Source organism: Balaenoptera musculus, chromosome 2 (genome assembly GCF_009873245.2).
Source record: "Balaenoptera musculus isolate JJ_BM4_2016_0621 chromosome 2, mBalMus1.pri.v3, whole genome shotgun sequence".
Taxonomy (NCBI): domain Eukaryota; kingdom Metazoa; phylum Chordata; class Mammalia; order Artiodactyla; family Balaenopteridae; genus Balaenoptera; species Balaenoptera musculus.
The window spans coordinates 148715141-148736784 of record NC_045786.1 but is presented as its reverse complement, the minus strand read 5'-3'; the positions used below and the strand labels follow the sequence as shown (position 1 = coordinate 148736784).

At 46.0% G+C, this 21644-nt stretch overlaps 1 pseudogene; it reads left to right on the top strand.

Moving 5' to 3' along the window:
* The first annotated feature begins 13995 nt into the window (after positions 1–13995).
* Positions 13996–20356, top strand: LOC118889931 (annotated as a pseudogene).
* The last annotated feature ends 1288 nt before the right edge of the window (positions 20357–21644 follow it).

The following is a 21644-nucleotide window of genomic DNA, read 5'->3' as shown; positions in this document are numbered from 1 at the left end:
GGTCAACTATACTTGATATTTCATTCTTGTACATGTTATATGAATAAACTAAATGAGAATGTACTCCAGGAAAAGTGGAGTGAATATCAAGGCACTAAAAGGATAATGTGAGAATACAAGAAATGGTGGAATTAACCCAGAAGTCAGCTGTTTAACAAGCCTCAAAAGAAAATGGCATCCAATAAAATGCCAATGAGTCCCAAGGAGAAAGACTTCTAGAAGAATATAATGGATCCAAGGTACACATAAAATAAGTAAAAATCTAGATGATAAAATTGGGACATGATGGCAAAGACCTAGCTTTCTTTGCCCAAAGAGAAAAAAGGAAAGAATCAAAAACTCAGGGAAAGGGCTTCCCTGGTGGCGCAGTGGTTGAGAATCTGCCTGCCAATGCAGGGGACACGGGTTCGAGCCCTGGTCTGGGAAGATCCCACATGCCACGGAGCAACTGGGCCCGTGAGCCACAATTACTGAGCCTGCGCGTCTGGAGCCTGTGCTCCGCAACAAGAGAGGCCGCGATGGTGAGAGGCCCGCGCACCGCGATGAAGAGTGGCCCCCGCTCGCCGCAACTAGAGAAAGCCCTCGCACAGAAACGAAGACCCAACACAGCCATAAATAAATAAATAAAAAAGAACGTGAATTTCTAAAAAATAAAAAAAAAAAAACTCAGGGAAAAACAAATCACTAAACAAGAGAGTTATGGTCTAAAAATGAGACAACATAAGAGGTAAGATGGGGCTTCCCTGGTGGCGCAGTGGTTGGGAACCGGCCTGCCAATGCAGGGGACACGGGTTCGAGCCCTGGTCCAGGAAGATCCCACATGCCGCGGAGCAACAAAACCCATGCGCCAAAACTACTGAGCCTGCGCTCTAGAGCCTGCGAACCACAACTACTGAGCCTGCGTGGCACACCTACCAAAGCCCGTGTGCCTAGAGCCCGTGCTCTGCAATGAGAAGCCACCACAATGAGAAGCCCGCGCACTGCAATGAAGAGTAGCCCCTGCTCGCCGCAACTAGAGAAAGCCTGTGCGCAGCAACGAAGACCCAACGAAGCCAAAGATAAATAAAATAAATAAATTAATTAAAAAAAAAAGAGGTAAGATGCATTTGAGCAAATGGTGGCACATAAAGTAAGAAAATCTATTTGATCTTGGGGCTAAGAATATTGTCCTTGGAGTGGCACTGGTGTCTGCCTTTGGATATACAGGAAAAGAAATGTGATCATTGACCATCACCAGGCCCTGCGCCCATTTACCCACACAAAATACACTATTCCAGTTGCTGTTTATTGGTCTTCCACTTTTAGAACGGACCGTGAACAAAAAAGGGAAAGGGCCACTATGATTTTAGGACAGGATATAATGTTACCACACTTAACAATGTAGAAATTTTAAAATATCTGATAGAAGAGGTGAGAGGGGAAGACTAGGATGGTGATGCTAATATCCTACCTTACAGGGTAAGGTGTCAAATACAATTGAGAGCTAATGAAACAGTTACCAATAGAGGAACTAGAAATAGTGACTGTATCAGTTAGAATTCAAGAAAAAAGGAACTGTTATGGGGAGTACACAGTCATGGGACCTGATTAAGTAGTCTATGTAAGCCTATTGCCTCTGTGTCTGGTGTTGGACCTGTGGTCAACGGGACCAGCAGTGAAGAAGAAAAGATGAGAGCAAGGAAGAGGAAGGACAACCTGGAACCCACAAGGACAACCTGAAACCTGCATCTGTCTCTATCTCCAATCGCCATGATGTGAGTGACTTTCATCATGGAGCTGCACATATGTCCAGCCCAGGACACAGAAGAGCTGAAGGAAAGCTGGAAGGAGTGGAGGAAACTCGGACAGCAGGCCAACAAGGTGAGCCACCTGTCAGTGACAGACGTGAGCTGCAATGGCACCTGGCCCTGTGCCAACCTTTAGAGAGTAAAAAAGGCTGTTGCCTCACTTCCACCTTCCAAATTTTGCACAAACGTCCTTCATGGCTAACCTTAACTTGGAACCATGATGGGGAGGGAATTTTGGGAAATATAGTTCCTGCTAAGTTGATAATGTATATACAAATTGATATACTCTGAAAAACTGGGAGAGGGACAAGGACAATTGTTACAGGATTGGGTCCCTGGAAGCAGACATTGAGCTACTTAGGGACACATGATGTTTATTAGGATTGGCACCTGTGCATAGTGGGACCTTGCAGGACTTTGGTCTTCTCCAAAACGTCCATTGGATATTTGGTCCACAGACATTTGGTCCATGACAAAAGGTCCTTGAAATTTGGTCCTAGCCAAAATAATCCATGAACATATTTGGTCCATGTCACAGGGCTTTTGACAGGACCAAATTTCAAGGACTTTTTGGCATAGACCAAATGTCTCTGTGGATGTTTTATACAGGATCAAATATGAAGGACATTTTGGTGTGGACAGAATGTTTGCTAACCAAATGGGAAGGAAGCAGGTTGGACAGAGGGACAAGTCAAACTACGTTGCAGACTCTACAAAGCCTCCTGCCACCAGCCAGGAACACTGAAGTGAGCATTCACCATTTGAGTCCTGCATTGAGCGGGAATGGCCTGACCTTATTCCCTCATGTGATGCACTGGATGCAGGCAGCCCCGGAAAGGGCATGGCCTGGGCGAGGCCGCTGTGTACCTCTGAGGCTGACCCTAAAGGAGCTGGCAGCTGGTGGCTGTCTGCTGACCACTGTTCACACGGCTGGTCTGCACGTTGGTTTTTTTTGTTTGTTTGTTTTGTTTTGTTTTTTAATTTAATTTATTTATTTATTTATTTTTGGCTGTGTTGGGTCTTCGTTTCTGTGCGAGGGCTTTCTCTAGTTGCGGCGAGCGGGGGCCACTCTTCACCGCGGTGCGCGGGCCTCTCACTATCGTGGCCTCTCTTGTTGCGGAGCACGGGCTCCAGACGCGCAGGCTCAGTAGTTGTGGCTCACGGGCCCAGTTGCTCCGCGGCATGTGGGATCTTCCCAGACCAGGGCTCGAACCCGTGTCCCCTGCACTGGCAGGCAGATTCTCAACCACTGTGCCACCAGGGAAGCCCTGCACGTTGGTTTTTGAAGGGAGCACCTGGATGGCTCTTTTCCACATCTACCCAAGCGTACAGATGAGCTAAATCCTGCTTTATTCAAGCAGGGAGACAATAGATAAAGTTCCCTAAGGAACCACCAGGACACAGCAGGATTAGTATATTACATTACTTGGAGATAGAAAGAAACTGGCAGAACCAAGAACAGCAACAGTTAAAAGCCCCTGCCTCTGGGAGACAAGACTGAATCCAAGGAGCAGTGCAACGGAGGTCTGCTTTAAATATAAGCCTTCTGTACTATTTTATTTTCCTAACCATGTGCATGTAGTTCTTCAATTAAATATTTGCAAATTAAAAAAAATTTTTTGGGGTTGTCTGATTCCACTCTACATCCCAGAGTCATGCCCCAGGCAGGCCTGTTCGGAGTGAGCACACAGAACCTTCGCTTTCTCCAGGGGCACAGGCACAGCTGCGAGCGTCTGGCTGTGGCTGGGCAGGCGGTACCTGGCCCATCCACTCCCAAGGTGGGAAGCTGGCCAAGTCCTTCATCTCATGCCCTAAGTGGACGGGTGCCCAGGCCCTGAGAGTGGGGGAAATACCAGCCCCCGCGTTGTGCTGGATTGGGGCCCTCTCCATTTCCACTGGAGAACTGCTGAATTTGCCATCACCGAGACGAGGGGTGCCCTTTTGCATATCCGGGCCCCTCCCAAACTTTCACATCTATGATTCAGAATCCGAGGAGCAGAGCCTGACACCTGGAGAAGGTCAGCAGTCGGTTGGCACGGGAAGACCGGCCGGTCCAGTGTGAAGTACTCCTCGAAGGATGGCTGGACCAGTGGTTAATGTGGGAGAATCGCTTGGTCAGATGATGTCCCTTATTTTTTAAAAAAACTTTTTAAAAATGTATTAATGGAATACAACTACTGTACAGGAAGTTAGGAAAATAAAGGCAGGTTGGCCATAACTCCACAAGCCCCCCAACTCAGTCATTACTTCCTTGCCATATTTTCTCTCACTTCATTCTCCTCTACATCCATCTTTTTTTTTTTTTTTTAATCTAGTGGTCATCACACTGTGCATAAATTTGGACGCTTGCATCTTTTGCTAAATTTATATCATAAGCATTTTCCATGGTGTTACCTAAGCTTCATAACTATCATTTTAAATAGCTGCATAAAATGAGGCCAGGGATTTTGTCCCAGAATCTAATAACACAGGTCCCTGGTGCACAGTAGACAATTCATACATTTTTTTAATGAACAGAATGTATGATCAGGCCATAATCTGTCTTACTATTCTCTTACTGTGAGCTATTTAAGGAATTTGTTTCCAGTTTTTCAAACACATTGTCTTTTTTCTCGCTCCTGGACAGCCTTCTTTCTTCAATCAATTTCCCCAACAAACGCTTACACTCTGCTCTTTGCTGGCCTCTCCCAAATCACACAGACTCTGTCCTTCATTTATCATAACTCAACCTGGGTGTGTGGAACAAGCACCAGTGCCTGGCAGTGGTTCACACGAGGAAAAGCAAATCATGTTAATGGGTAGGTTAGCAGAGTGGGGAGCCCTGGGCCCATCTGAGCCGGGGCCCTCCATGTACTTCAGAGGCAGCGTGTTCTGTCAACACTGCTGTCACCATCAAGTACCCTTCATCCTGAAATAGTGGCCCAGGCCCTGCCAGTTATTTCATCTCAGTGCTTACGGTTTTCATGTGAATTTAAACATTCAAACATCATGAGCATGAAACATAAACACTCAACCCGCCATGGCATTTTAATGAGGTTCAACTGGGTTCAGCACGTCCCATTACTTACAATTGTGTAAAAGCTTTTCGCCCCAGATCACTTCCTTAGGTCTGGCCCACTATGGCCAAGACAAACTTTGTGTTTTCTGAGCACTTTAAATTTTGGGGAGAATTATTCTGGGCAGATGGTGAACTCCCACAGGGTCCTCCTCAGCTCTGCTTAGCTAGACCAACGGTTTAACTGAGTTTCTCAAAAACTCCTTAAGAGGAAATGACTGAGTGATAAACCATGATCAGAGACCATCACTCACTCACCCTGACATTGCTCCCCACGCACCCTTGCCTTGCTCCTGCGGTTTTCAAATCATAGCCACATCTGCGTCTCTTAGATGCTTGCCATGGAGCAAGGAAAGAGTTCTTAATATTCCCATCTGACAGATGTGGCAACTGAGCCCTAGAAAGATAAGGTGACTTGCGTAAGGCCACAAAACAAAGAACTGGTTGTCCAAGGTTCCCTCTACTAAACATATCTAGGTATAGACTAAGCTGCCATAACGAAGACACTTAAAAATGCCCAGTACATAGACAGGTGGTCCAGGCCATTAGGAGACGCTGCCCTCTTCAACAAACAGCTCCCATTGCTGTGTCCAAGATGGCTTCTCCAGGTGTCCTCAACCCCTGATGTAGGAAGGGGGAAAGGGCAGGGGAGTGGTCACGCATTCCTTTTATTTTATTTTTTTTCATTTCATTGATAAATATTTTATTATGAAAATCTAAAATATAACAACTTTTTAGAAATATAACAGGAATGCCATTACCACACCTAAAATTAGGTAAATAATAGCTTAATATAGCCACTGTTCATTTTTTCTGATTGTCTCACAAAAATTTTTTAACAGTTGTTTTGGGTGAATATGAATCCAATAAAGCCTAGCATTTAGTTGATATGTTTCTTCAGTTTTTTAAAATGTATAGTTTCTCTATTCTCTATTTTTCCTTGCAAATTATTTGCTGAAGAAATGTGATTTTTCAGTTATGTAACTTTTAAATAGTATTATATTAGATATTAATAAAGTCTTACTTTATGCATACAATCTGAAATAATTCAAATAACTCAAATAATTTTTTAAAGAATCACATAATTAAAGAATAATGATGTCTGATAGCCAACTTTGTTTCCAGTAACGTAATGTGGTGATCCTACTTTTTACTTTTAGTCGATGAAATGATTGCTCTTATTTTTAGAGATAAATGTTTAAAGTTTGTATTAATTAATTTATTCCTTATTTCTGATTTTTTAATATGAGGAACATGTTTTTAAATAGTGTAAGCTTGGGGCTTCCCTGGTGGCGCGGTGGTTAAGAATCCGCCTGCCAGTGCAAGGGACTCGGGTTTGAGCCCTGGTCCAGGAAGATCCCACATGCCGTGGAGTAACTAAGCCCGTGAGCCACAACTACTGAGTCTGCAGTGAGACAACTACTGAAGCTCGGGCACGTAGAGCCTGTGCTCTGCAACAAGAGAAGCCACCGCAATGAGAAGCCCGCACACCACAATGAAGAATAGCCCCCGCTCGCCTCAACTAGAGAAAGCCCGCACACACCAACGAAGACCCAACACAGCCAAAAAAATAAAAATAAATAAATTTATTAAAAATAAATAAATAAATACTGTAAGCTTATTAGTTTACAGTTAATTTTATTATACATTCATTAGTCGTTCACAGCAAAATAAATTCCAATTAGTTAATTCTAGTTTTCTATTGTATATATATATATTTTTTGGCTTTATCCAATAAATTTATTTTAGATAAATTTATTCTATGTACAATACAGGCTTGAAAACCTCAGTGATCTGATATACATATACAACTGGGAAACCAAAGTACAAATTCTGTGCTTCAAATATAAACTATAGATTTTATAAATAAAGGATTTTTAAAGTTTTACCCAAAGCAAATCAAACCAATAAAAAGGAGATTAATACCAAAGATTAACAAGGTTAATGTTACAAAGAACTACAAAATTAAATCCCAAATGTGCAATGCTTGCTATTACAGTTCCAGGTTCTCTTGTGACATTTGAAAATGTTAAACATTTTTTTTAACATCTTTATTGGAGTATAATTGCTTTACAATGTTGTGTTAGTTTCTGCTGCATAACAAAGTGAATCAGCTGTATGTATACATATATCCCCATATCCCCTCCCTCTTGCATCTCCCTCCCACTCTCCCTATCCCACCCCTCTGGGTGGTCACAAAGCACGGAGCTGATCTCACTGTGCTAATGAATTCCTTTTAGGATCATGCATTCCTTTTACAGCCAACTCACTTCTACTCACATCCCAGTGGCTGCCAACACAGGTCTATGGACATACCAAGTAGCAAGGGAGGCTGGGTGGTGTTTGTCTTGTTCAAACTCAGTTCTATTATCAAATAAAGGGGATCGGATATCAGTGGACAATCAGTGCATTCCAGCATGTACACTATGGGTGACCCCAAAGGTGGTAGACAAAGGAAGCTCGGGGAGGGCTCAGTCTCAGCAGCTCTGATTATCCTGGAGTTTGCTCCCTAGTCACTCAGTAGAGCTCATGGCCAGCCTCTCCTGGCCAGGGGATCTGGTTATGATCCATACTATACTGGGCTCAGCACACACACAAAAAAATGCATGGGGCTTCCCTGGTGGCTCAGTGGTTAAGAATCCGCCTGCCAATGCAGGGGACACGGGTTCAAGCCCTGGTCCAGGAAGATCCCACATGCCGCGGAGCAACTAAGCCCGTGTGCCACAACTACTGAGCCTGTGCTCTAGAGCCCGTGAGTCACAACTACTGAGCCCACACACCACAACTACTGAAGACTGTGCGCCTAGAGCCCGTGCTCTGCAGCAAGAGAAGCCACCGCAATGAGAAGCCCGCGCACCGCAATGAAGAGTAGCCCCTGCTCACCACAACTAGAGAAAGCCCGCGCACAGCAAAGAAGACCCAATGCAGCCAAAATAAATAAATAAAATAAATAAATTTTTTTTTAATCTAAAAAAAAACAAAAAAAAGCACGGAAACTGGCTTTGCCCACTAGTACCTTACATTTTAAGAGGCAACAAACATAAACAGGACATGCTGACCAGAGAACAAAGTATGAAACCAATAGATGACTGAATGGCAAAACATAGACACATACCAGGCGAGGGTTTCCCTGCCAAGGGACCAGGGCATCTAAGGATAAAGTGGAAATCCCTGAACCAGTCCTCAAGCTTCGCCTCCTTCCCACCTTCCATTTCCCGCCACCTCCGCCGAGCACTGACTCTCCCCACTCTAAGCAGCTCACCATTCATCCTCTAAGTACACCCTGCACTTACCTTTTTCCTTTGCTCTGCTAGTCTAGCTCAGAAAGCATCTCCTCATCAAGAGTTCCTGAATCTCTCAAACAAAAATTAGTCACTTTTATCTCTATAATCCCAAAGCACTTTGTTATATGCAGATCACATCACTTATCACATTGTTTGTATTGTGATCAGTTGGGCATAAATGTGTCACTCCACCCTGTCTAGCATAAGACTTTCACCAAATCTTGTACACCCAGTTCTTAACACAGTATCTGGGAAATAATGAGGGTTAAACAAATGAGTGGCCTTTAAAATGACCCTTAAAATTGTGTCTTATTTATCACCATACACCTGGTGCCCAATATATGCACAATGCCTGGCTTATAGTTGGTGCTCAATAAATGGAGTTTGATTGAGTTAACTTGAACTTAAAGTGCAATCAGGCACAGCAAAGACAGGTCCCAGAAGACACAACTCACATGGTTGCCAACCCAGTCCAGTTGTACCAATGGGATTTTCAGTCTGTAGGTCCCATATGTCCAGTTTGGTCTGCCCAGCAGATGCGAGGCTTGTGGTGCATTTGGTGAAGGTTGTCTGGGGCTGGGGCCAACCATGCTGCACTTTAGGCTCCCATTACTTTTCTTCCCCCATGCTCACTCCCCAAGGCTTAGTCCTTAGCCTGGATCTCTGGTCCCCATCCTCCATTCCCAGGGAGACTCAGGTCATCAACAGGGCTCTACTGGATCACTTTATATTCAGTGCCTCTTGGGTGCCAAGCACAGAGCTCGGCACTAAGGTAGAGCAGTGAACTAGACAGATATGATCCCTGCCCACATGGCATGTAACACCTAGCAAGGGATCACACTAAGTAAATGACCCCAAAGTGACATGGTCAGGGGTGCCTGTCACCTTGAGAGTAGCATCTGCCTTCAGGACACCAGGCACTTCACACTCAGCCTGTCTCCCCTCCGGAAGTGGGATTCAGAGAACCTGAGTGAGAGTCCACCATCAGAGTTCCAGACCTTCCACCTGCCAGCCACGAGCACATCCTTTATCCTCTCCAAACCTGTCCCCTCATCTGTAAAATGAGGTCAGTAACAACACCTGTTGTGCCTTCCTTTCTGGGTTAGATGAGGACTAAATAAGGTATGTGAAAGGGCTTTGTAAGCTGTAATAAATGTTGCTTATTACTGTTGCTGTAATTAGTATTATTATTCCCAAGTAACCCTTCCTCCTGATTTTTTCCTCTGATTGTCAAGGGTGCCAACATTCTCCCAGTCCCCTGGCCTAAGGTTATCTGTTGTTTCTGTCTCCCCAAACCTTTTCTCCCCTTCATCAGACACCGAAGCTCAGCTGATTTCCCTGAGGAGCACATTCTTCCTCCATCCCCCTGGCTACAGTGATTGGCTCAGAGAATGGGCATATGACCCACGCAAGTCAGTAGGAGTCCTTCTGGGATTTTCCCACCAAAGCTGTGAAAGAAATGGTCCCTTTCTGCTGAGAGGATCTGATTCTGGGGTTCCAGCAACGACTGATACCATCGTGTGGAGAAAGCTTGTCTGAAGAATAAGCCAAGCAGAGAAAGACTATCATGTATCAAGCTGCTCATAAAGCCAGATGTAATCCCAGATTTCCCAGGCACTCAAATGAAGGTAAGCTGTCTTGTATATAAGCTGATTGAGTTGGGTTTCTATCACTCAAAAATGGAAGACTCCTGACCAATTCAAGACTCAAAACTTAGGTGATATGTTCTATTTGTCCATTTCTTTCAACTCCAACCTTTGATCTATTGGAGCTTGTAAACAGTGTCCTTTCCGCTACATAGTTCTGCCACCATCCTGGCCAGACTCTCTTTGTCTCATACCTGGAGGCTGCCAGATGGGGAGAGCTGAGGGATTAGAGCCAGACAGACCTGGAGTGAATCTCGGCTCCATTACTTACTCATCAGTCATGTGATCTTGGGCTTCTCTGGCCCTCAGCATTTTCCTCTGTAAAGTGGGACAAATAATCCATACCATGCATGGCTGTTGTGAGTATGAAATGAAAAGATATCTATTAGGGCCTGGCGGAGACTCAATAAGAGGTAGCTATTATTGCCATAACAATATAGTGGCCTCCTAGCTCTGTCAGTAGGGGGAAGGCAATACATTGATGCTGTTTTCATTTGGGGGCCCTGATTATCTTTCTCTGAGCTCAGACATTTAAAAATGGCTGTAGCTCAGTCTGAGAAAATGGGGCCCAGGCAGCTTGGATGCTTGGGAGCCACTGGGGCAGAACAAGAGTTGATGGAGCTGCTGGAGGAGTGACGCTTGGGCAGGGATAGTCTCCCAGCATCAAGGAGAGGGGCCCTGGGTAAAGAAGTCCCAACCACCAAGCAGCCAATCAGAGGCAAGTGCCTGAAGAGGCCAGGCCAGATGAGGTCAGAACTGGGATAAAGGACTGGTCCTCAGATATAAGGAGAATCCTCTCCCAGGAGACCTTGAGGGTGGGGTCAGTGCTTAGGAAGTTAGTACATTCATGACTTGTGATGCGTGTATAGTTTGTAGGCTCTCTGCAAAATACCAAACTTGGGGTCTACCCTTTCCTTTTATTGACCTCTGGTCTGGCTTATCGTTCCTGAAGGAAGAGAACGGGACTAGGAGTTTGGTGTCTGGGACTCCAACCTCATTTGCAGTTGATGAGCTCTGTGACCTTGGGAAAGCAGTTTCCCCTCTCTGGGCCTTGGTTCCTTCACCAGTTGAGGGGGATGGCAGATGTTCTCTAAGGTCCCTTCCAAAGCTAACAGGCCATCCCCAAGCCCTAAGGGGTTAATCAGGCTGGCTGGGGCCCCACTACCTGAGACCACACCAGAGCTTTTGTTTTCAAAGAATCCAAGAGAGGGCAGGGGGAGGAAGCAGCCTCGTCAATTTCCGTAGCTGTTTAATCTAAGAGAAACGATGAGGTGTGCATTGAAGGTGGGTAGCCCTGGGGACATTCTCCCCGCTGGACAGTGCTGCCTCTGTGACAGCTCCACATGGAGAAAGGTGAACCTCAAGCTAGAGGGTGACCGTCCCTGTTTAACAGCTTTCCATTTGTTTACCAAAAAAATATTGCTCCATCATAAAAATTCCCAAAATAGTTCCTTCCCTGGCCAGACTGACTGGCGGGCGCCCAGCTTGGGAGCCCAGCCTCGCTGGAGACACGCTCTCAGCCAGGCAAAATTAGCCGGGAAAGTCGAGGGCTGCAGTCTGAAGACCACCAGAGCCCCACACATCCTGTGGGGTGCAGCTGGGAGGGTTAGAGCCACAGAATCGTCTCTCTGGGGGGATCTGGGCAGTGACAGGATTTTCTGAGGCTCAGCAAGTTTATTGTTAGCTAAGAAGGGCTTCCTCTGCTCTATGGGGATTGGCGGGTGGATCTCACTGGCTGGAGGTGGAACAAATGCTTTGCTCTCTGCTGGAATTCTCTCTCCCACACTCGTATTCTGGCACCTTCTCATCCCACAGTTCTCGACTTAAAACAGCTCTTCAGAGAGCCTTTCTCTTAAAACCCTCCCCTGAAACGACCCAAATGAGGGCTTCAGCTATCCAGTCTCAAAAGGTTCTTCCTTTTCCCTTTGGAGAACTTACCACAGTTTGTACTTACAAATGTGAACGTCAGTCTTTCCCACAGGCTGTAAGGTTCTTGGGCAGAGAACGTTGCTTAGTACTTATCCCCAGTACCTTGCACATAGTAGGTGCTCAATAAGTATCTTTTCCATTTACAGAATGACTTAATAACTTGCTTGAGACTTAGAAAAGCCAAATAACTTGTCCAAGGTCATGTAGCTCACAAGTGCCAGAAGTGGGATTTGAACCCAGGCCTGCCTGATTTTAAAACCCAGGTCTTAACTCCACTGTCCTGCTCCACGTGGTCCACAGGGCTGGACAAGTCACCAAATGAGAGGGCATGGGGCAGCCATAGTTGTGTCTTCTCTTTCACTTTCTTCCTGCCCGCATGGCAGGGAGGAAGGAGGGTATACAGGCTGCCCCCAAGAGGACTCAATACTTATCCCAGTGCTTCACGTATAATAGGTGCCCAATAAGTAAGTGTTGGGCGAATGTTCCCTTTGCCAGGGACCCCAGACATCTCCCAGGGGCATACCAGTCTTGTGGGGACCTGTTTCTATTTGGGGATGAGAAAGTGAGGGAGAGGGACATATAAAAATGATTCTAGGGCTTCCCTGGTGGCGCAGTGGTTGAGAATCTGCCTGCCAATGCAGGGGACACAGGTTCGGGCCCTGGTCTGGGAGGATCCCACATGCCGCGGAGCAACTAGGCCCGTGTGCCACAGCTACTGAGCCTGCGCGTCTGGAGCCTGTGCTCCGCAACAAGGGAGGCCACGATAGTGAGAGGCCCGCGCACCGCGATGAAGAGTGGCCCCGGTTTGCCGCAACAGGAGAAAGCCCTCGCACAGAAACGAAGACCCAACACAGCCAAAAATAAATAAATAAATAAATAATAATTTTAAAAAAAAAGATGATTCTATTCCATCCCTCCAACTGATCTCTCCTCCTGCCCACCACCCCAAACTAACCAGAGCAGGACACCGAATAGGAAAATGACCCAGAGTTAAGAGCCATCTTTACCAACAACTTGCTGCGGCAGCTAAGAACTTCCAGGCTGGATTTCCAAGCAAAAGTGGGCAGGCCCTTCCTGGTCTCCTCAAAGTTCCTGCTTTTATACCCAGACCTACTCCATTCCAACCACCCCATACCATACACAAAGCTTTCTTAACTTTACGTTAAGTGGGAATAAATTCACCTTAGAATTCAATAAATTCAATTCAATTAATTAATTAATCCACCTTAGAATAAAATGCTAATTTTATTGATCTAGAATATGCGATCTAAGTGAATATAATGGCTTGCCTTGCAAACCCAGCTCTAAGACAAGCCCCCTCACCACATCCTGGGAGGAGAGAGAAAGAAACAGTGAGAGAAACGGAGAGAAAGCAATCTGAAGAGGAAAGATGTTTCCTCAGGCCATTCCACTCAGTGAGTAGAGGCTCCACGGAGTGAAGAACAAGATGGCAGATATTCCCTCAGCAGCTGGTTTCAATTCCCACAAAGCTTAGCACCTTTTCAGCACCTTGAGTGGATTCTGATGTATGAAGATGTGTATCTTTTCATATATCTCGGCCCCTAAATTCAAGGCAACTACTTTGTGATACACAAAGCCACATATATCCCATTTTAGTAAGGAAGTAGTCTTCAAGGGGTAATTTTATGGGACATGATTTTCTTCTTTACATATGACTTTAGAACCTGACCTTCACTTAGCATCCAACAATATTGCCATTCACATTCATTGTGGGGAAATCAGACCATAGATCCAAACAAGAAAAAAACAATCCCCTGGAATCTTACCATTCAGGAATAACCACTATGTGTTTCTGAGGCGCTTTTCTCAAGGCAAATGTGTACAAATGTGTATTTATTATATCCATATTTTCTAAATGGAAAACTGGAAAGAAGATGGTCTTTTGAAATCTACAAGTTGTGATTTTTTTTTTCCAAAGTCTTTTCTTTAAGAATACAATGGGCTTGATTCTTTCCTTTTCAAACTCCTCTTTATACTCTGGGCCAATTTTCCACACTGTTAATATTTGTACCAGAAAACTCCTTGGCATCCTCAATTCTAAGCAGGTGAGAGTGAGAATCACTCCCAATGGAAAAGGGGCCAAAGGAACCAGGATGAATCTTTTCCTTCTTCCCAATTTGGCCTCTGGTTAGTCCTGTAGGGAAGCAGGCCCAAGAAGACTGAATCACGTCCATAAATCATGCCTATGCTCTGTCTCCCCCTCCCCCTGACGCTGAGCCATCATCACTGTGGTACAAAGGATACCATGTACCATTGGGTCCAGATGGTACCCAATGCTTGGGCCATCTGGAAACAGGTACGCTCATCACCATTTCCTCTTGAGACTAGGTGACACAGGGAGAAACAGAAGGAACACTTAGACTGCGAGGGAGATTTAGAAAATAGACACCCTCCCGTTGCCCCATTCAAACCATTTCTAGGCTCAGCTTGTTTCTTTTCCCAGATGAGAAGGAAGCGATAATTTTGGCAGAGCTGAGGATGGGAGAAGAGCAGAGCGTCTGCACAGCATCCCCGGCCTCCTCTCCTCTCCTCCTGCACCTCATTCTCACCGCCTGCCTGCCCTGCCACCCAGGGTGCCTCCTACCACGGCCACTTCAGCGAGTTCCCACTTGAACAAAGGCATCCAGCAGGTGGGCATGTCCCTGTCTCAGGGTGAGGAAGCCCAAGCTATGCGTATCTGGATTGACGGTGTTAGATGAGTTGCCTGAGTGGCATTTTGATGGTTCTAGTACTTTTCAGTCTGACGCTCCAACAGTGACAAGTATCTCATCCTTGCTGCCATGTTTCAGGACCTTTTCTGCAAGGACCCCAAGCTGGTGTTCTGTGAAGTCTTCAAATACAACCGAAAGCCCACAGAGACCAATTGAAGGCACACCTGTAAATGGATCACAGACATGGTGAACAACCAGCACCCCCGGTTTGGAATGGAGCAGGAGTATATTCTCATGGGCACAGACAAACACCCCTTTGGTTGGCCTTCCAGCCACTCCCCTGGGCCCCAAGGTCCATACGACTGTGGTGTGGGAGGAGACAAAGCCTGTGGCAGGGATATTGTGCAGGCTTACCACCGGGCCTGCTTGTACACTTGTGTCAAGATTTCAGGGGCGGAATGCCGAGGTCATTCCTGCCCGGTGGGAATTCCAGATAGGACCCTGTGAAGGAATGGATATGGGACATCATTTCTGGGCAGCCCGTTTCATCTTGTGGCATGTATTTGAAGACTTTGGAATGACAGCAGCCTGTGATCCTAAGCCCATTCCTGGGACCTGGAATGGTGTAGGCTGCCACACCAACTTCATCACCAAGGCCGTGAGAGAGGACAATGGTCTGAAGCACCTTGAGGAGGCCATTGAGAAACAGAGCAAGCAGTACCTGCATCTGAGCCTATGACCCCAAGGGGGACCCGGACAGTGCCCGGCACCTAACTCGACTCCACGAAACCTCCAACTTCAACGACTTTCCTGCCGGCGTGGCCAACCCTGGAGCTAGAATCCGCATTCCCAGGACTGTCGGCCAGAAGAAGGGTTACTGTGAATACCGTCACTCCTCTGCCAGCTGTGACCCCTTTTCAGTGACAGAAGCCCTCATCTGCACACGTCTTCTCCATGAAACTGGCAATGAGCCCGTCCGGTACAGAAACGAAGTGGACTCGACTTGCAGCCATCAAACGCCCCCTAATACTACGTCCCGCTCCTACTCGTGTCCCTCTCTCCATTGTCCTAATAGCTGTAACTCAAAGTATGGGGTATCAAGGTCGTTTTCTATTCCTAAAAAAAAAAAAGGAAAGAGAGAGTTTGAAGAGCAGCAGGGCTCAGTGTTTAGTGATAACTAGCAAAAAAAAAAAAAAAAAAATAGTTCAACACACTATGTATTTTGTAAGGGCCTGGTTCCATTTTGCTTTGCTTTCTTCAATATTTGGTGGTTGCAAATCTAGTCCAAGATTGGCTGTGGATCTGCAAAATCAGTGGTTTTGATTAAGTATTTGGACTTTGATCCTTGAATGGAATTAACCTTAAAAAGAAAATAGTGCTGCTTAGATGAAAGAAATCACCAGTCTCTTGCTCCCCTAGGCGGAGAGTCGAGTTACTTCTACCCCATGGCCAAGTGACTACTAAGGAATTTGATAATTACCTTTTCAGTTAGAATAGCACATATTCACTGCTCACATTCAAGAATTTGTTTAAAAATGCAACTATAAATAGTGCAGGTACTTCCAGTTTCTAACATCAGTCTTGCAAATTTCTTGTACTTATGAATAGCCTGTTGTTCAAGCCACCCAACCACAGTCAGCAAATGGACTCGCGTGAGCTAGCACCCCTTCGCCACCTTTGTATTTATTTAACCAACTTGCTCTCAGAATAATTTAAGATGACTTTTTAAAATTACATGCAATATAATGAAAGCAAAACAATAGATATACAAGAAAGATTTTAAAGGGGAAAACAAGAAAAAAAACAGAAGATGAACATTCTAAGGGTGAAATTCAGTTCTGCAGGTTATGAGGATCTGTACACTGGCTCAAGATTGCTTCAAATTTGAATATAAGCAGGGACTTCCCCAGTGGCGCAGTGGTTAAGAATCCGCCTGCCAATGCAGGGGACACGGGTTCGATCCCTGGTCCGGGAAGATACCACATGCCGCAAAGCAACAAAGCCCGTGAGCCACAACTACTGAGCCCGCATGCTGCAACTACTGAAGCCCGCATGCCCAGAGCCCCTGCTCCGCAGCAAGAGAAGCCACCACAATGAGAAGCCCACGCACCGCAACGAAGAGTAGCCCCCACTCGCCACAACTAAAGAAAGCCCGCGTGCAGCAAGGATGACTCAAGGCAGCCAAAAAAAAATAATAATAATTAAATATAAGCAGAAAAGGGGGAGACATGGTCAGTTATATGATCTATAGTGTCCATAAAATAAAAGCCTGTTGTTTAGGAGAAAAACAACTATTCTTGGAATGAAGAACTAAGGGAAATTTCTTCCATGGCTCCTCATAAAAAAAACATTCTTACCAGAGATATGACAAGGAGTTCCATAAGTCCTTCTCTTACAACCTCTCAATGTAGGCTGATGACTTCTTCCGAAATCTGAGTTTGTTAAAAAGCATTTCCACTGGAGACCAAAAGCACATGGTTCAGATCCACAGCTGGTGTGATTCAAAGAGAGATTTTAAGATCTGAAAGAATACATAAACTGTATAACCTTCAGACCATCCTCATCAAATTTTATTTCTCTAAACCAAGCATTTGTAAGCATCGTATGCACAAGTTTATGGATGCTTTCCCCCTAACCAGCACTTGTGATGCTAGTTAAACATCACTCTATTTGCTTTAACTTGAGCCAAGTCAGGGGTAGGGTCACTGTCCCTGGTGGATAGTGCAGGGAAGTGACCACACCTCATCCCCACCAACCCCTTTCTCCTCTTACAGGGAAAAGTTACAATGTCACATTCTCTCCTTTGCCCCCTTTACCATTCAAGGTCTAATTGGGCCCATCTCAGGATAGCTTTCTCATGCAGTACTGCTTTTAGACACGTAGAGCTCATGCCCCCCTCTTTGGCCCCAGACCCCATATCTTCTCTTTGGGGTGCTCTCCAGTCCCTCTGCCCACCTTATCCTCTTCCCACTCCCCAAACATATGGGGTTGACCAGATATCCTGAGGGGTTCCAGAATTCATGTCTATGGCTTTGTCCCGGGGTTCTGGTTGGGTCCAGGTTTCAGGAGGACATCAGTGAGAGCAGATAACTCCTGCTGGCTAGCAAGATATTCCTTTCATGGGATTGCATGGAACTGGGCTTCCGGAATGGTGCTGACATGCTGATTTGGAGTGACTCACTCACATCACACACAGGGAGAGTACAGGGCTCTGGGCTATCAGGAATCACCACTGACCATTAGGTTTGAGCTGTGTGGGTGGGCTGTGCATCAGTTCTCTTCTGCTCCTTCCCCTCACCCCCACTGAAAAAAAAAATCAGTGCCAGGGGACCCACACACAGTGGGTGTTGCTGCTGATGTACACAGGCAGTTTATTTGTCCACTTTCTTCCAACTCCTACCTAGTGATCTCAGGAGGAACAATGTTTCCCTCTTTCTCTCTTCCTTCACTTTATTCCATTTGTCAACAAAAGCCCAAGCCCTAATCACATCTGATCAACTTAAACAGTGTGGCTAATAATAATGCCTTACAGAAGAAAGAGAAAGCCACAAGTGTAAAAGTCGAATTAACCATACTCAAATACCAGAACCATCAACACCCCAACCCCTTAGAATATCTAAAGATCCCATCCACAATTCTCACAAAGTCTTCATCTATCGGCACTTCTAATAAAACTGCTCACCCTTACCACCAACATTCATGATAATTAAAAATGAATTCTTATTTGGTTTTATAGTTCTTCTATTTAAGCACAGTTGGTGAAAAAGTAGTGTTTCATACTTGCACTAATTCTAAACAGGCAATATTTCAAATATATATGAAGTTAAACAAGTTTCAAGGATTAACTAAACCACATAGCCATATATAACATAGGTTTTACGGGAAAATGTACTCCCAGTTTCCATCGCCACTTTATAATTGAACTTTTGGTATAGCAAGTTGGGTACTTCCTATCCAATGTCACCTACACACACGAAAAGCACAAATTAGGAACACTGACCAGCACTAGCAATGAATCATGCCTGAGTATCTAAAGAAGGACAGACTCTTCCAGAAGCGGTCACATCTGGAAGCAATGAATTCTTCCAGAAATTCATTTGAGATATCAGTGCAACAAAAACAATTACAACAAAAATCCTTTGATAGTGTGTACACATGTCCACCCAACGCACCCACGCAGGTATGCACACATACCACACAAAGATTTCTGAGGTGTGAGGGTTGGATCAGGCATTAAGCACTGACAATTACCACAGGTTCAGGTTTATTATATTAAGACTTGTACTTGGGAGCATGGGCTTGCATTATCTCTCCAAGAAAGTGATACAGACATTGGGAAGAGCTGTATTCCTTTCCTTGCAGGCTATTGGGAATATTTAAACCTCTTACCAAAAAAAAATATTGCTTATACTTTTGCTCATGAAAACATAGACATGTGTCTGTATGAAATTAAATTACTATTGATGGGTTTAGTATAAAATGGGGGTGAAAGAGCAGTGAATTAAAAGACAGGCATCCTCAATTCCAAACCAACTCTTCTACTGACTGTGTGACCCTGGGTAAGTTATCTCACGTGTCTGAATCTCGGTCTGCTATGCTGTGAAAGAGCAGGGTTAGGCCAGAGTCACATCAAAGAGTCCTTCCACGCTGAATGTCCAGGACTTTTCCCTTTGACCAGCCCCAAGTCACTTCAGGCTGTCGTCGTGTCCACACAGGCCCTGGGGCACCAGTGCCAAAGCTGGGAACCTCTGACCAATTTCCTAGGTAAGAACTGAATCTCGTTGTCACTTTGGCAAATGTCTGTACACTCTCGCCTCCTTCCTCTTTCTCCAGACATTTGGTGGCCTCCTGTGTACAAAAACTCACAGACCTTTGTGCTGCCGAGTATAAATAGAGCGATGTTCATACCCTGAAACCATGAGGGAACAGCTGATGGTATCGTAACAAAAGGCAGAAAACTTGGCAAGCTGGTCCAAACCACATAGCAAATTCACAGCGTGCTGCTCACCCACTGTAGGAGGAGCTGGGGCTGTTTACCGAGGCTGATGATTTTCCCTTTTCTCACCTGCCAGCTCAGACCCCTGGAGGCCCAGGCAGCAAACCTGGAGCGAGGATGAGGATGGATTCTTCCTCTGGCTTCCAATCCCCTGGAGCCTCTAGCGTTGGGCGGCCCCTGAGAATGTTCACTGGCTGCAGTCTTGGCCACACAACAGTCAGAAAAAGCCCCTCCTAAGTCCTGGTATGCCTAGCACAGAAATGCAACCTCCAGGACTAAAGGGGAAGAGAGGAGAGCTGGGTGAAATGCTGTGTGTGGCAGGGTTCCTCTGGAGGGTTGAGTTACGTTTTTATAATTCTAACAAGTTATGGATGCGTTTCTGCCACACGCATCTAGAGGCTAAACCAGGGTACGCTAAGAACCCAGAACTAGGCCTGCACTGTGGGCTGAATTAATTATTCTGCCACTGGATTGGAAGGCCCAAGAAGGCCAGGGCTTTGTCTGTCTTGCCCACTGTTGTGGGCGTGGCTTGGCATCCAGGAAGTCTTCCATAAATATTTGTTGTATACTTGTCAATTAACCGAAAAGCAGGTAGCCTTTGAGTGAGAGGAAGTTTATTTTTTTAAAAAAATAGTGAATGGAGGGTCTGGCCAGAGAAAAGACGACTACAGTCAAAATGAAGGATGTGGAAAGGGGCCACTCTGCAGGGCAGGTCAGTGTTGTAGCCTTTCCAGAACCACAAGCATGCACCCCAGAAATCTTGTGAGCCACCCTAGGCTGCTGTTTGCCTCCCCAGCTTTAAATACATTACAGATAGGGGGAGGCTATTAGTTCTTGGGGTGTGACATGGTGAAAGCTGCTGTTTGTCTCAAAAGGCCCAGCCTTGGAAAGGAGCCCCTGGATAGCTGGGAGCTGGGCCCTCTGCGGGGCAACTCTTACCAGGCCAAAGCCCTCGTCCCCGCTGCTCCTGAGGTGGTGGTGGGGTAGCAGCAAGAGTGGAGGAGAGAGGAGGCTGAGAAAGCCTCTTTTGTTCCCACTCCAAGCCCGCTCCCCACCCCCACTGTCTTGAGATCTTTCCTCCCGAGGGTCAACAGGCAGCAAATCCCTCCAGCTCTTCCGTGGATAGCTCTCTCCTCTTTGGTTTGTTGCTAATTTCTGAAACGAAGGTTCTGGGACCTGAGATTGTCCTATACCCCCAAAGACTTTCACACCAAGGGAGGTGTGAAGGTGCTGGGATCAGATGGTGCCATTAATAGCAGCCAGTGTGGAAACCCCCCAGACAGCTGGCCTTGTGAATTTCACAGCCTGTTAAGTCTGGTTGGTCTATCCTGAGGGCTCCTGACACCAGGTCCTGGCAGGAGAATGCAGGCAGGGGCGTGGGGGGACATAACTACTTCTCTATCTGCTGAAATTGGTTCTAGAGCCCAGTGTGGGCAACTTCATAGGCTTTTGAGGATTCAGTGAGATAATGCATGGGCAGCACTTAGCACAGTGCCGGGGAAACAGGCGTGCATTCAACAAATATTTATTAACAGTTACTATATGCCAAGTACTGTCCTAGGCACTAGGGAGACAACTCTGAACAAACTAAAATCCTCTTCCTCTGGAGCTTCCATTCCACTGAGGGAGGCAGACAATACTTAAGCAATATATCATGTGCCATGAAAAAAATAAAGTAGGGTGAGGGGGTGGGAGGCTTCCATCCAGACTGGAGTGTCAGGTAAGGCCTCCCTGAAGGAGGCCACAGAACAAGAGCCACCAGCACTCCCAGAGGTGAGGGGGCTGAGTCTAGAGTAGGACGTTCACTACGACGTGTGGCTGTGCCTTAACGCAAAGTGGGGTGTGATGGGGAGGGGAAGAGGAGGTGGGCTGTCATTATCCATCCTTCTTCCTTAAAGAGAGCTTGGTATAATTTGAATGAACTTTCCAGAAGCCCTTCCCTCACCTGTTGCAAAGGAGCCATTGTCCGGAAGCTCTGCCTATTAAACATTGTCTCCAGCGCTTCAAACCAGCATCACCGGGACTTCCCTGGTGGCTCAGTGGTTAAGAATCCACCTGCCAATGCAGGGGACATGGGTTCGAGCCCTGGTCCGGGAAGATCCCACACGCCACGGAGCAACTAAGCCCGTGTGCCACAACTACTGAGCCTGTGCTCCGTAGAACCCGCGAGCCACAACAACTGAAGCCCATGTGCCTATAGCCGGTGCTCGGCAACAAGAGAAGCCACCGCAATGAGAAGCCCGCGCACCGCAACAAAGAGTAGCCCCCACTCGCC